A 14,215-nucleotide genomic window follows, 5' to 3' on the forward strand; every position below is an offset into this window, starting at 1 on the left:
GTATTTTATTTATTGATATTCAGAAAGACGTATCTAAATTGAATATAAAACAGCATTTTTCATCTAAGCCTCTGGTAGACTCCAAACAAACTGAAGATGGTGTCAGATTTAAAAACGCACAATTTCACTAAAGGTCCCTTTACACGGGACAATAGAGCAGAAGATTATCGGGAAGGAAGAGTTCCTTTCCGACAATCTGCTGATCGCTAGCAGATGAGACCGATGTATTTACATGCAGCGATCTCTTTCCCAGTATGGGAAGGAGTGATCGCTAATGCCATCGCTCTTCCCCATACTGACTTGTTTGCCAGCAGCAGATTGTGTTTACAGAGCAGAGAACTTTTGTGAACGCACAAACGATGGGATAATCGGCGGTACATTTACACCATCAGATAATCGCTAACATGCGTTGGATGTCGAAAACTTCAAAAATAATCCTACTGAGAAATATTTTAAAACGGCTTAAACCCCTGGTGGAAAAAAAAGAGAAAAACTAAAAGTATATTAACAAAAGAGTTTTTGTATGATAAACACTCGAGAATTCCTGTGATCTACTTTCTGCTGAAGGTTCATAAAAAATTGATGGACCCTCTAAGCCAAATTGGGTAAATTTTTGCTAATTTGGGGTAGTATGTAATTTTTCTCTACAGCATTTTGCTAGCCATATACCATCATTTGTTGAGGATTTTACTGCTGTCATTAGACAATTGGGAGAAATTTGGATTCATTATTATGTACTGCGGATATATCCTCCCTTTAAAACCTTGTGATAGCGCTTGAGCAAGGGTTAAGAGCTGTGCAGAAGTTTCTTAATTGTGATGGTGACCTAATAATTGCACAAAGAGTTAATTTTTTTAAGCAATTTAGTATTTGCTCACCCACAACTATTTTTGGTGTGAGGGGCAATTCTATTTACAGCTCAGATGGGAGTGATATTTGCCCCCAGCTATGCCAACTTGTATATGGCGCTATTGGAGGAGTCACTTTTCTATGTATCGCCTCCCCAACAATTGGTTAAATGGTGGTGGTACATAGACGACTTTCTCATCCTGTGGCATGGGGAAAGGCATGGTTTGGAAGAGTATCCTGTCACTTTGAATTAGACTAATTGTGGCATAATTCGGGCATGGGAGATAAGTGAATCAGCAGTAAACTATATGGCCCTAACTATCTTTAAAAACAAGGAAGGATTTGTACGAAATATTCTTTAAAAGAACTGATGTAAATCACAATAGTTTAATTGATAAAGGAAGTTTCGGAATTACCCAAGAATTAGTTTTTGAGATTGAAGAAAAATTGCACGTTGCAGGATGATTATAAAATACAAGACGCGATCAGGTTTCTGCGTGCAGTTTTGCAAGCCAAAACTAGGAGCGGATCATAAAAGGAGAGAAAGTATACAGAACAGATACGGCTTCTCTTTATTTTGAAGGGGTAAATGCCCCCCATATGCCTGGGCCCCTCACAATGAATATACTTGGCTCCTCGCGCCGCTCCTGGTCCCTGTACCGTCACTGCTGCTTCTCCCCGTGCACGGATGAAAACATCTGGTGTCAGGGGGAGCAGCCAATGGCAGGCGGGGACGGGGGCGAGCCTCCCTAGCGTCACCCGCTATGCTAGGGAGGCTCGTCCCCTTCTGCCATTGGCTGCTCTTCCCTGACACCAGATGTTTTCATCCGTGCACGGGGAGAAGCAGCAGTGGCGGTACAGGGACCAAGAGCGGCGCGGGGAGTGGGGTGTTAGAAAAGATGACTGAAGAAGTAGTGGTGGTTGATAGAGAAAATGGTAAAAGGGAAAGATAAAGAGAAAATGGAGGAGAATGATGAAATCCTGTGGTTTAGTACTGATTATTCAAGCGACCATTGGTGGAGCACATGAGTAAAATTGGCATGTAGTAAAAACTGACCATCCCAAAACTTTAAAGAACCGTTTGTTCTACAATCAGTGGAAATAAAAAAAAGTTTCCTAAGAGAATTAAGGCTACTTTCACACTGGCGTTTTGAATTCCGTTTGTGAGATCCGTTTCAGGGCTCTCACAAGTGACCAGTGCAGTAGAGGACAGCAGTGAAGAGGAGAAGTCCAGGGGGAAGAAGCTGTGGTGAGGTCTTTACATGAGGAGAGGTAAGTGAAGGGAGAGGCAGAGGAATGCTGGGAGTTGTGGTTATTTAACTGGGACTGTATTTTAGGGCTGAAGGGAGGGATATTATTTACATGGGAATGTATGTTGGAAGTGGCTGGGGGGGTAATGTTATTTACATGGGACTGTATGTTTATGGTGGCTGTAGAAGGGACTGATGTTATTTACATGGGACTGTATGTTGGAGGGGGGTGGGGCAGGGTGATGTTATTTACATGGGACTGTATGTTGGAGGCGGCTCTGGGAGGGAGTGATGCTATTTACATGGGACTGTATGTCGGAAGTGGCTGGGATGGCAGTGATGTTATTTACATGGGACTGTATGTTGATGGTGGCTGTGGGAGGGAGGGATGTTATTTACATGGGACTGTATGTTGAAGGTGGCTGGTGGTGGGGAATGATGTTATTTACATGCGACTGAATGTTGAGAGGGTTATGTTTACATGGGATTGCATGTTGGAGACAGCTGGGGAGGGGGTGATATTATTTACTTGGGACTGTATGTTGAAGGCAGCTGGGAAGGAGGTGAAGTTATTTACATGGGACTGTATTTTGGAGGGGGCTGTAGATAGAGACGGATGTTATTTACATGGGACTGTATATTGGAGGGGGCAGGAGAGATGGTGTGATGTTATTTACATGGGACTGTATGGTGGAGGGAGGAATATAACTACAGGGGGCACTGCAGGGGGGCATTCTAAACACTGGGGCACTTCAGGGTGAGCATAAGGGTCCATTCACACGTCCGTATGTGTTTTGCGGATCCTCAAATTGCGGACACAAAACTTGGACACCGGCAATGTGCGTTCCGCATTTTGCGGACCGCACATCGCCGGAACTCTCATAGAAAATGCCTTTTCATGTACGCAATTGCGGACAAGAATAGGACATGTTCTATTTTTTTGCGGAACGGAAGTGCAGATCCGCAAATGCGGATGCGAACAGCACATTCTGGCCCCATTGAAAATGAATGGGTCCGCACCTGTTCCACAAAATTGCGCAACAGATGCGGACCCATTTTGCGGACGTGTGAATGGACCCTTATAACAGTAGGGGGCAGTAGAAATACTGGGGGCACTGTAGGGGACACTATAGGCGTTCTTATTACTACTGAGGGCTCTATAGTAAGGAACTTATAGATCCGCCTTATTTCTACTTAGAGCACTATGGGGGGGGGGGGGCTTATAACCACTGGGAAACATAGGAGGGGCCTTATTTCCACTGGTGGCTTTGTGAGGGTATTATTAATACTGGATGACTCATCTACTAATGGGGGCATTCTTGGGGAGCACTGTAGGGGGCAGTATTACTCATGATTGGGTCACTGTCACTGCAATTTTTGCAGATGACACTAAACTGTGTAAAGTAATTGACACGGAAGAGGACAGTATACTGCTACAGAGGGATCTGGATAGATGGGAGGCTTGGGCAGAGAAGTGGCAGATGAGGTTTAACACTGACCAATGTAAGGTTATGCACATGGGAAGGAATAATGCAAGTCACCCGTACATACTAAATGGTAAGAGGTACAGTATGTATCCACTGGACTCTGGGGTCGAGTGGAGGGTGGACCATAGGCGCAAAACGCAACCAGAGTTTGTTTCAAACCAATAGTTTTTTTTTATTTTTGTTATCGTGACAATGCGTTTTGCGCCTATGGTCCACCCTCCACTCGACCCCAGAGTCCAGTGGATACATACCTCATTCACTGACCCAGACGGCGGCCTGGCCCCCGCCAAAGGTGAACACGGACGTAATCGGCAGCACCAACCAGCAACACTTAAACCACTCCTACTCGCCTCCACCGAACAACAGGTGAGCAGTACCACTCTTCCTGTATTTGGAGGCTTATTCTGAACCTACTCACCCTATGAGCGCCTTTTTTCTCCTTTGGCCACTTTTTTCTATACTAAATGGTAAAACACTGGGTAACACTGACATGAAAAAGGACCTAGGAATTTTGGTGAACAGCAAACTAAGCTGTAAAAAACAGTGTCAGGCAGCTGCTGCTAAGGCCAATAAGATTGTGTGGTGCATCAAAAGGGGCCTATATGCCCGTGATGAGAACATAGTCCTACCACTTTACAAAGCATTAGTCTGACCACACATGGAGTACTGTGTACAGTTCTAGGCTCCTGTGAACAAGGCAGACATAGCAGAGCTGGAGAGAGATCAGAGGAGGGCAACTAAAGTAATAACTGGAATGGGTGGACTACAGTACCCTGAAAGATTATCAAAATTAGGGTTATTCTATCACGATCGGCGTGACTATCACATACGTGACACAGAGGGAGGGAAAGAGGAAGGCCCTGCCCAAGTGAGAGGGAAGGTGGTGACCCCTGACTCACCTTGCGACTGGCACCTGGCTGCCCTGACGTCCCTAGACGGGTTCCTCACCCGTACGCCGATCACGTGCCTAAAACCCTGGCTTTCCCTAAGATGAGCCCTAGATAGTGAACAGGGCGGTGGGAACACTAGTCCGCACCACTAGCTCTAAAGGAAAACACCAAGGGGAGGACAGACAATACAGACTCAACATATAATCCCAGGTGGGCGACAACAGGAGACAACAAAAAGCCCAACAGGGATCCGGAGGGTAGCACTCTGGAACAACAACCAGGATTCACAGCTCCAGTGGGTCAGTATAGAAGTCCAGGCAGGAAGCTCTATAACTGGCAACTAGAGAAGTGTGAGAGGAGAATATAAGGAGGTTGGGAGTGGCAGACAAGAAACAGCTGAGGAGGAGAAGCTACGGATCCCTGAGTGAGACAAAAAGGATAGCAAGGCAAACACAGAAAACAATCACTAAGAAACAACGTGATCTTTAGACATAGAGCGCGCAGCCACCCGCTGCGACTTCCTGACCCCGGGTATAACGGAGTCAGACGTGGCTCTTGACACCCTCGTGACAGTACCCCCCCTTTCACGAGGGGCCTCCGGACACTCAGGACCAGGTCTCTCAGGATGAGAGGCATGGAAAGCCTGAATTAACCTGTTGGCGTTTACCTCTGACGCTGGAACCCACATTCTTTCCTCGGGACCGTAACCCCTCCAATGCACCAGATACTGAAGAGAGCGGCGGACCCGACGAGAATCAACAATTCTGGATATTTGAAACTCCAGATTACCATCCACAATAACAGGAGGAGGTGGCAGCGGTGATGGTTCTAGAGGTGGAACATACTTCTTGAGTAACGACTTATGGAAGACGTTATGGATCTTAAAAGTCTGAGGTAGCTCCAGGCGAAAAGCCACAGGGTTAATGACGGCTACTATTTTATAAGGACCAATGAACCTAGGGCCCAGTTTCCAAGAGGGAACCTTCAACTTAATATTCCTAGTAGACAACCACACATAGTCATTCACTCCTAGGTCCGGACCTGGCGACCGTTTCTTATCGGCCATGCATTTATATTTACCACTCATATTTTTCAAGTTAGCTTGCACCTTCTGCCATACTGATGAAAGAGATGAAGAAAACCGTTCCTCTTCGGGAACCCCAGAAGACCCCCCCTCTTTGAAAGTACAAAATTGGGGATGAAAACCGTATGCACCAAGAAATGGTGACTTGCCAGTGGATTCCTGACAGCGATTATTTATGGCAAACTCGGCTAACGGTAAATATGATGACCACACCTCTTGGTTTTCAGACACAAAACACCTTAAATATGTTTCTAGGTTTTGGTTGGTACGCTCAGTCTGTCCATTCGACTGAGGATGGAAAGCTGAGGAAAAGGACAAGTGTACCCCCAAACGGGAACAAAAAGCTTTCCAAAACTTAGAAATAAACTGGGTTCCCCGATCCGAAACCACATCGGAAGGGACCCCGTGAAGCTTCACGATTTCACTGATAAACACCTGAGCAAGAGTCTTAGCATTAGGAAGTGCGGGTAGCGCAATAAAGTGTACCATTTTGCTAAACCTGTCTACTACTACCAAGATAACTGTTTTACCCGCAGACAACGGTAAGTCAGTGATGAAATCCATTGACAGATGTGTCCATGGCCTATTGGGGATGAAAAGTGGCAATAAAGACCCTGCTGGACGTGTATGAGAGACTTTCGCGCGTGAACAAGTAGACACGAAATCCATTACATCCTGACGCAACCTTGGCCACCAAAAACGACGAGACAATAGCTCCAAGGTTGCTTTACTACCCGGGTGCCCAGCAAGTGCCGAATTATGATGTTCCTTTAATAATTCAAGACGCAGGTTTAACGGTACAAACAATTTCTCTGAGGGGCAAGAGGCCGGGGCGTCCCCCTGGGCCTCTAACACCTTTCCCTCTAGAACAGAGTGTACAGCAGAGACAACCACTCCTCTTTGTAAAATAGGTACCGGATCACTAACATTACCCCCTCCAGGGAAACTACGAGATAATGCGTCTGCCTTGGTATTTTTTGCCCCAGGACGATAGGTGATTACAAAGTTAAATCTGGTAAAGAATAGCGACCACCTAGCTTGTCTAGGGGTGAGACGCTTAGCCGATTCTAGGTACAGAAGGTTTTTGTGATCCATAATCACCGTGACGGGGTGGATTGCTCCCTCTAAGAAGTGACGCCACTCTTCAAACGCCAGTTTAATCGCCAACAGTTCCCTATTTCCAATATCATAGTTCTTTTCTGCTGTAGATAACTTTTTGGAAAAGAAAGCGCAAGGACGCCATTTGCCAGGAGACGGACCCTGAGACAATACAGCCCCCACTCCCACCTCTGACGCATCTACTTCAACAATAAAAGGCTGGGAGACATCAGGTTGAATTAGAACAGGTGCCGAGGTAAATCTCTCTTTTAGAGAGGAATATGCAATTTTAGCGGCGTCAGACCATTTAGAAAAATCAGTCCCCTTCCTAGTCATGTCAGTAAGGGGTTTAACGATCACTGAATAATTTTTAATGAACTTTCTATAGAAATTTGCGAAACCCAAAAACCGTTGTAGAGCTTTAAGGTTCTCAGGAAGATCCCAATCTAAAATTGCCTGGACCTTCCTAGGATCCATACGGAAACCTGAAGCAGATAATAGATATCCCAGGAACTGTATTTCCTGAACGGCGAAGACACATTTTTCAATTTTCGCCTATAATTTATTCGTCCGTAGGACCTGCAGTACTTGCCTGACATGTACTTCATGTGTTTTCAGATCAGCCGAATAAATTAAGATATCATCTAGGTATATGACTACAAACCTGCCGATGAGATGACTAAAAATATCATTAACGAAATGTTGGAAGAGAGCAGGGGCATTGGTCAGACCGAAAGGCATGACTAAATTTTCATAATGCCCCTCAGGGGTGTTAAAAGCTGTCTTCCACTCATCCCCTTCCTTGATACGAATCAGATTGTAGGCCCCCCTAAGATCAAGTTTGGAGAACCACCTAGCACCCGCAATCTGATTAAAAAGGTCAGGAATGAGAGGAAGAGGGTATGGGTCTCGGATGGTTATCCGGTTTAGCTCACGGAAATCTAGGCAAGGACGCAGGCCCCCATCTTTCTTTTTAACAAAGAAAAACCCTGCAGCCACGGGTGAAGAAGAGGGTCTGATGTGTCCCTTAGCCAGACTCTCGGAGATATAATCTTTCATGGCTTGTCTCTCGGGACCCGAAAGATTATACAACCTGGACTTGGGTAATTTTGCACCGGGAATCAGGTTAACCGGGCAAGCAAGGACGATGAGGTGGTAGCTTCTGACAACCCTTTTCAGAAAAAACGTCCTCAAAGTCCGAAATAAATGTAGGTAGGGAAGCTATGGAGGCGATTAAGCAATTGTTATTTAAGCAATTCTCTCTGCAATGCTCACTCCACTCCAATATCTCCCTGGCCTGCCAATCCACCACTGGATTGTGCGCTACCAACCAGGGAAGACCCAATACCACAGGAGAGGGAAGGCCCTCCAGAACGTAACATGAAAGACACTCATTATGGTGGTCCCCTACCCGAAGGTGTAAGTTATGGACAATGTGAGTGAGGTTTCTCTGAGACAGAGGAGCAGAATCAATAGCGAATATGGGAATAGGTCTCTGCAGCGTACAGAGAGACAAACCCATAGTGCGGGCAAAATGGGCATCTATCAAATTTACCCCTGCTCCACTGTCTAGAAAAAAAGAAATAGACTCCGTCTTAACACCAAAAACAATAACCACTGGCAACACAAATTGAGATGTTCGTATGGAGGAAACGTATACCCCCCGGCTGATATCCTCCGCACAGCCTGGGGTTAGTAGTTTTCCGACGGTCTTTTGTTTTTGAGAAAGGAGGGACAGACATTAATGAAATGACCCCTCCCCCCACAGAAAAAACAAGCCCCCCACCTACGGCGAACCTCAGGAGGACGGACCTGACGAGAAGTTCCTCCTAGCTGCATAGGCTCATCTAAGTCAGTACAGACTAACTGCTGCTTGGGAGAGGTTACCAATTGCTCAGGAATTTTCGATCTCTCCCTAAGACGTCTATCTATTCTGATAGAGAGGGACATAACAGCATCAAGGGAAAGGGGGGTCTCATACAGCGCCAGCGCATCCTTAACCCTTTCAGATAACCCAGAGCAGAACTGACTCCTGAGAGCCGGGTCGTTCCACTGAGTATCCGTAGCCCACCTACGGAACTCTGAGCAATATTCCTCTGCTGGCCGATCTCCCTGTAGGAGTCTCCGTAACTTCGACTCAGCCAGGGCGACTCGGTCAGGGTCATCATATATGAGACCCAAAGCCCCAAAAAATCCCTCCACTGACCGGAGAGCCTGGGAACCAGGGGGTAACGAGAACGCCCAGGATTGCGGGTCCCCCTGAAGCAGGGAAATAACAATCCCCACCCGCTGTTCTTCATTACCTGAGGAGTAAGGGCGCAGCTTAAAATATAATTTGCAGGCCTCACGGAACGTCACAAATTTGTCCCTTCCCCCAGAAAATCTGTCAGGAAGAACAACCTTGGGTTCTGTAACAACCTGGTTACCCATAGCAACCGCTGGACTTGCGGTCTGCTGCATTTGCTGCTGTTGTTGGAGGACAGACGCCTTCAATCCTGCCACCTCCAAAGACAGGCCTTGAAGCTGTTTTGCCAAAGCAGCAATAGGATCCATATTGGATTCTAAGTAGAGAGAAAAAAAAAAAAAAAATTTTTTCTCCCAAAAAATAAGGGCCAGTTATAATATCACGATCGGCGTGACTATCACATACGTGACACAGAGGGAGGGAAAGAGGAAGGCCCTGCCCAAGTGAGAGGGAAGGTGGTGACCCCTGACTCACCTTGCGGCTGGCACCTGGCTGCCCTGACGTCCCTAGACGGGTTCCTCACCCGTACGCCGATCACGTGCCTAAAACCCTGGCTTTCCCTAAGATGAGCCCTAGATAGTGAACAGGGCGGTGGGAACACTAGTCCGCACCACTAGCTCTAAAGGAAAACACCAAGGGGAGGACAGACAATACAGACTCAACATATAATCCCAGGTGGGCGACAACAGGAGACAACAAAAAGCCCAACAGGGATCCGGAGGGTAGCACTCTGGAACAACAACCAGGATTCACAGCTCCAGTGGGTCAGTATAGAAGTCCAGGCAGGAAGCTCTATAACTGGCAACTAGAGAAGTGTGAGAGGAGAATATAAGGAGGTTGGGAGTGGCAGACAAGAAACAGCTGAGGAGGAGAAGCTACGGATCCCTGAGTGAGACAAAAAGGATAGCAAGGCAAACACAGAAAACAATCACTAAGAAACAACGTGATCTTTAGACATAGAGCGCGCAGCCACCCGCTGCGACTTCCTGACCCCGGGTATAACGGAGTCAGACGTGGCTCTTGACACCCTCGTGACATATTCACTTTAGAAAAAAGACAACTAAGGGGTGATCTAATAACCATGTATAAATATATCAGGGGGCAGTACAGAGATCTCTCCCATAATCTATTTATCCCCAGGAGTGTGATGAGGGGACATCCTCTGCGTCTGGAGGAAAGTAGGTTTGTACACAAACATAGAAGAGGATTCTTTACGGTAAGAGCAGTGAGACTATGGAACTCTCTGCCTGAGGAGGTGGTGATGGTGAGTACAATAAAGGAATTCAAGAGGGGCCTGGATGTATTTCTGGAGCGTAATAATATTACAGGATATAGCTACTAGAGAGGGGTTGTTGATCCAGGGAGTTATTCTGATTTGCCTGATTGGAGTCGGGAAGGAATTTTATTCCCCTAAAGTGAGGAAAAATGGCTTCTACCTCACATGGTATATTTTTGCCTTCCTCTGTTTGCAGGATGACAGATATCTTTTTTCAGCCTTAAAAAACTACTAGCAGAAGGACCCGGCTTCACTCGGGTATATTTCATCTATTTCATTTAATGTTTCTGTGTCGTTAAAAGATATCGACAGTATCCCCTATAACAGTGACATCTACAGTACCCCACCCCCTTAACATTGACCTCCACAGCCCCCCACCTCGTAAACACTAACCCCCACAGTGCCCTGCCTCCTTAAAATGGAACCTTCACAGCAGCCCACCCCCTTAACTTTGACCTTCACAGCAGCTTGCCCCTTTAAAAGTGAGTTCCACAGCACCCGCCCCCTTAACAGTGATCTCCACAGGGGCTCGCCCCCTTAACAGTGACGTCTACAGCATCCGCCCCTTAACACTGACCATAGGTTACAGTTCCCTTAACTGTGACCTCCACCATTCCCAGCCCCCCTAACAGAGACCTCCACAGCGACTGCCCCTTTAACAGTGACTGCCACAGTACCCCACTCCCTTAACAGTGACCACCACTGTACCCCGCTGTCACGGATGGTGTAACAGAAAACAAGAAGTTACAAATAAGGATCCGACTGGCTTGATCCGAAACTATGGAACAAAAGGGTGACCCCTATTTAAGCCCTAAAACTCTCCCTGTCTTCTCAGCCCATGCAAAGATGTCTATGATAGAAAATTGCATGCCCTCGTGCCTCGACTGTATGACACCTGAACACCCTATAATAGTGAGGGGACACGACCACCGGCTCCCTACAATTAATACGGAGGGAGTCAGGGTCACCTAGGATCAAGCAAACAGGAAAACACAAATCAATGAACAGACTTATCTGTAGAAGGATCAGTTGTAGCATCCAGCATGTACACACTCCAGGAAGTTGTATAAACCGCAAAGTGATGCAGTATGGGAAGGGATTTAACCACTTCAGCCCCCCTAGCTGAAACACCCTTAATGACCAGGCCACTTTTTACACTTCTGCACTACACTACTTTCACCGCTTATTGCTCGATCATGCAACTTACCACCCAAATTAATTTTACCTCCTTTTCTTCTCACTAATAGAGCTTTCATTTCGTGGTATTTCATTGCTGCTGACATTTTTACTTTTTTTTGTTAATCGAAATTTAACAAAATTTTTGCAAAAAAATTACATTTTTCACTTTCAGTTGTAATTTTTTTTTTTTTAAACTACATCCATATATAAATTTTTCGCTAAATTTATTGTTCTACATGTCTTTGATAAAAAAAAATGTTTGGTTAAAAAAAAATGGTTTGGGTAAAAGTTATAGCATTTACAAACTATGGTACAAAAATGTGAATTTCCGCTTTTTGAAGCAGCTCTGACTTTCTGAGCACCTGTCATGTTTCCTGAGGTTCTACAATGCCCAGACAGTAGAAAACCCCCACAAATGACCCCATTTCGGAAAGTAGACACCCTAAGGTATTCGCTGATGGGCATAGTGAGTTCATAGAACTTTTTATTTTTTGTCACAAGTTAGCGGAAAATGATGATTTTTTTATTTTATTTTTTCCTTACAAAGTCTCATATTCCACTAACTTGTGACAAAAAATAAAAAACTTCCATGAACTCACTATGCCCATCATGAAATACCTTGGGGTGTCTTCTTTCCAAAATGGGGTCACTTGTGGGGTAGTTATACTGCCCTGGCATTTTAGGGGCCCAAATGCGTGCAAAGTAGTTTGAAATCAAAATCTGTAAAAAATGGCCTGTGAAATCCGAAAGGTGCTCTTTGGAATGTGGGCCCCTTTGCCCACCTAGGCTGCAAAAAAGTGTCACACATGTGGTATCGCCATACTCAGAAGTTGGGGAATGTGTTTTGGGGTGTCATTTTACATATACCCATGCTGGGTGAGATAAATATCTCAACAAAAGACAACTTTTCCCATTTTTTATTTTTATTTTTTTTCTCACAAAGTCTCACTTTCCGCTAACTTGGGACAAAAATTTCAATCTTTCATGGACTCAATATGCCCCTCAGCGAATACCTTGGGGTGTCTTCTTTCCAAAATGGGGTCATTTGTGGGGTGTTTGTACTGCCCTGGCATTTGAGGGTCTCCGCAATCATTACATGTATGGCCAGCATTAGGAGTTTCTGCTATTCTCCTTATATTGAGCATACAGGTAATGAGATTTTTTTTTTTCGTTCAGCCTCTGGGCTGAAACAAAAAAATGAACGGCACAGATTTCTTCATTCACATCGATCAATGTGGATGAATAAATCATTGCCGGGATTTTTTTTTTTATATACAAAGTGTTTGCCAAAGCATATGAACACAGCCGCCTCGGCAAACGTATCTTTTACTGCAGAGGAGAAATCTCGTCTTGCAGCGCCGCATACACTGACTTTTGTGTAATCTGACAGCAGCGCAATGCTTCTGTCAGAATGCACATCAGTGCTGCAGCTAGTCGATCAGTTGGTCCACCTGGAAGGTAAAAAAAACTAAACAAAAAAGAAAAAACCAGGCCGCAACGCAATAAATTTTATTAACTTTATAATAACCTTTGAACAGAACAAATAAACTTTATTTAACTTTTGGAACTGAACGTTAACTTTTTTGCTTACTGGTGTTTTTTTTTTTGTTTGTTTTTTACCTTTATAGGACAAACCTCTCCTTCCCCATGGGACAATGTGCAAAGCGCAAATCGCCCAAAGATGTGGCGAAGTGCATTATGCACTTTGTCCCAGGTGAAAGGAGAGGTTTGCAGCAGCTGTGTGTGAATGGGCCCTAATAGCCCTGTGTGCCTGTCCTGTGAGATGTGATCCCTATGCTAAGTGTACCTGTGTGTGGTACTTCTGGAAACACTCCCCTAAGCATAGGGCAGGGTGGTCAGGGCAGTCAGGACAGAAATAGTGGGTGTCACGCCTTATTCCACTCCTGCTACAGACACGACATCTTTTTCGGGGTGACGGTTGGGTTGAGGTACCAGCAACAACATCGGGGAAATGTCGCTCATGTGGTGGTGCCACGATGTCGCTCGTGTGGTGGGGCCGCGGAACCTCCTGGATACAGGAGGTTCTCGATGATCTCTTCCTGAAATTTGAGGAAGGATCCTGTTCTCCAAGCCTTACTGTAGAGAACAAAACTATTATATGCAGCCAATTTAATCAAATATACAGACACCTTCTTATACCAGCGCCTGGTGCGTCGGGAAACTAAATACGGAGCCAACATCTGGTCATTGAAGTCCACCCCTCCAATGACCAAATTATAGTCGTGGACACAGAGGGGCTTTTCAATGACACTGGTTGCTCGCTCAATTTGGATTGTCGTTGTCACGAGGGTGTCAAGAGCCACGTCTGACTCCGTTATACCCGGGGTCAGGAAGTCGCAGCGGGTGGCTGCGCGCTCTATGTCTAAAGATCACGGTGTTTCTTAGTGTTTGTTTTCTGTGTTTGCCTTGCTATCCTTTTTGTCTCACTCAGGGATCCGTAGCTTCTCCTCCTCAGCTGTTTCTTGTCTGCCACTCCCAAACTCCTTATATTCTCCTCTCACTCTTCTCTTGTTGCCAGTTATAGAGCTTCCTGCCTGGACATCTATGCTGACCCACTGGAGCTGTGAATCCTGGTTGTTGTTCCAGAGTGCTACCCTCCGGATCCCTGTTGGGCTTTTGTTGTCTCCTGTTGTTGCCCACCTGGGATTATATGTTTAGTTTGTATTGTCTGTCCTCCCCTTGGTGTTTTCCTTTAGAGCTAGTGGTGCGGACTAGTGTTCCCACCGCCCTGTTCACTATCTAGGGCTCATCTTAGGGAAAGCCAGGGTTTTAGGCACGTGATCGGCGTACGGGTGAGGAACCCGTCTAGGGACGACAGGGCAGCCAGGTGCCAGTC

This window comes from Bufo gargarizans, chromosome 2 (genome assembly GCF_014858855.1).
Source record: "Bufo gargarizans isolate SCDJY-AF-19 chromosome 2, ASM1485885v1, whole genome shotgun sequence".
NCBI classification, from domain to species: Eukaryota; Metazoa; Chordata; class Amphibia; order Anura; family Bufonidae; genus Bufo; species Bufo gargarizans.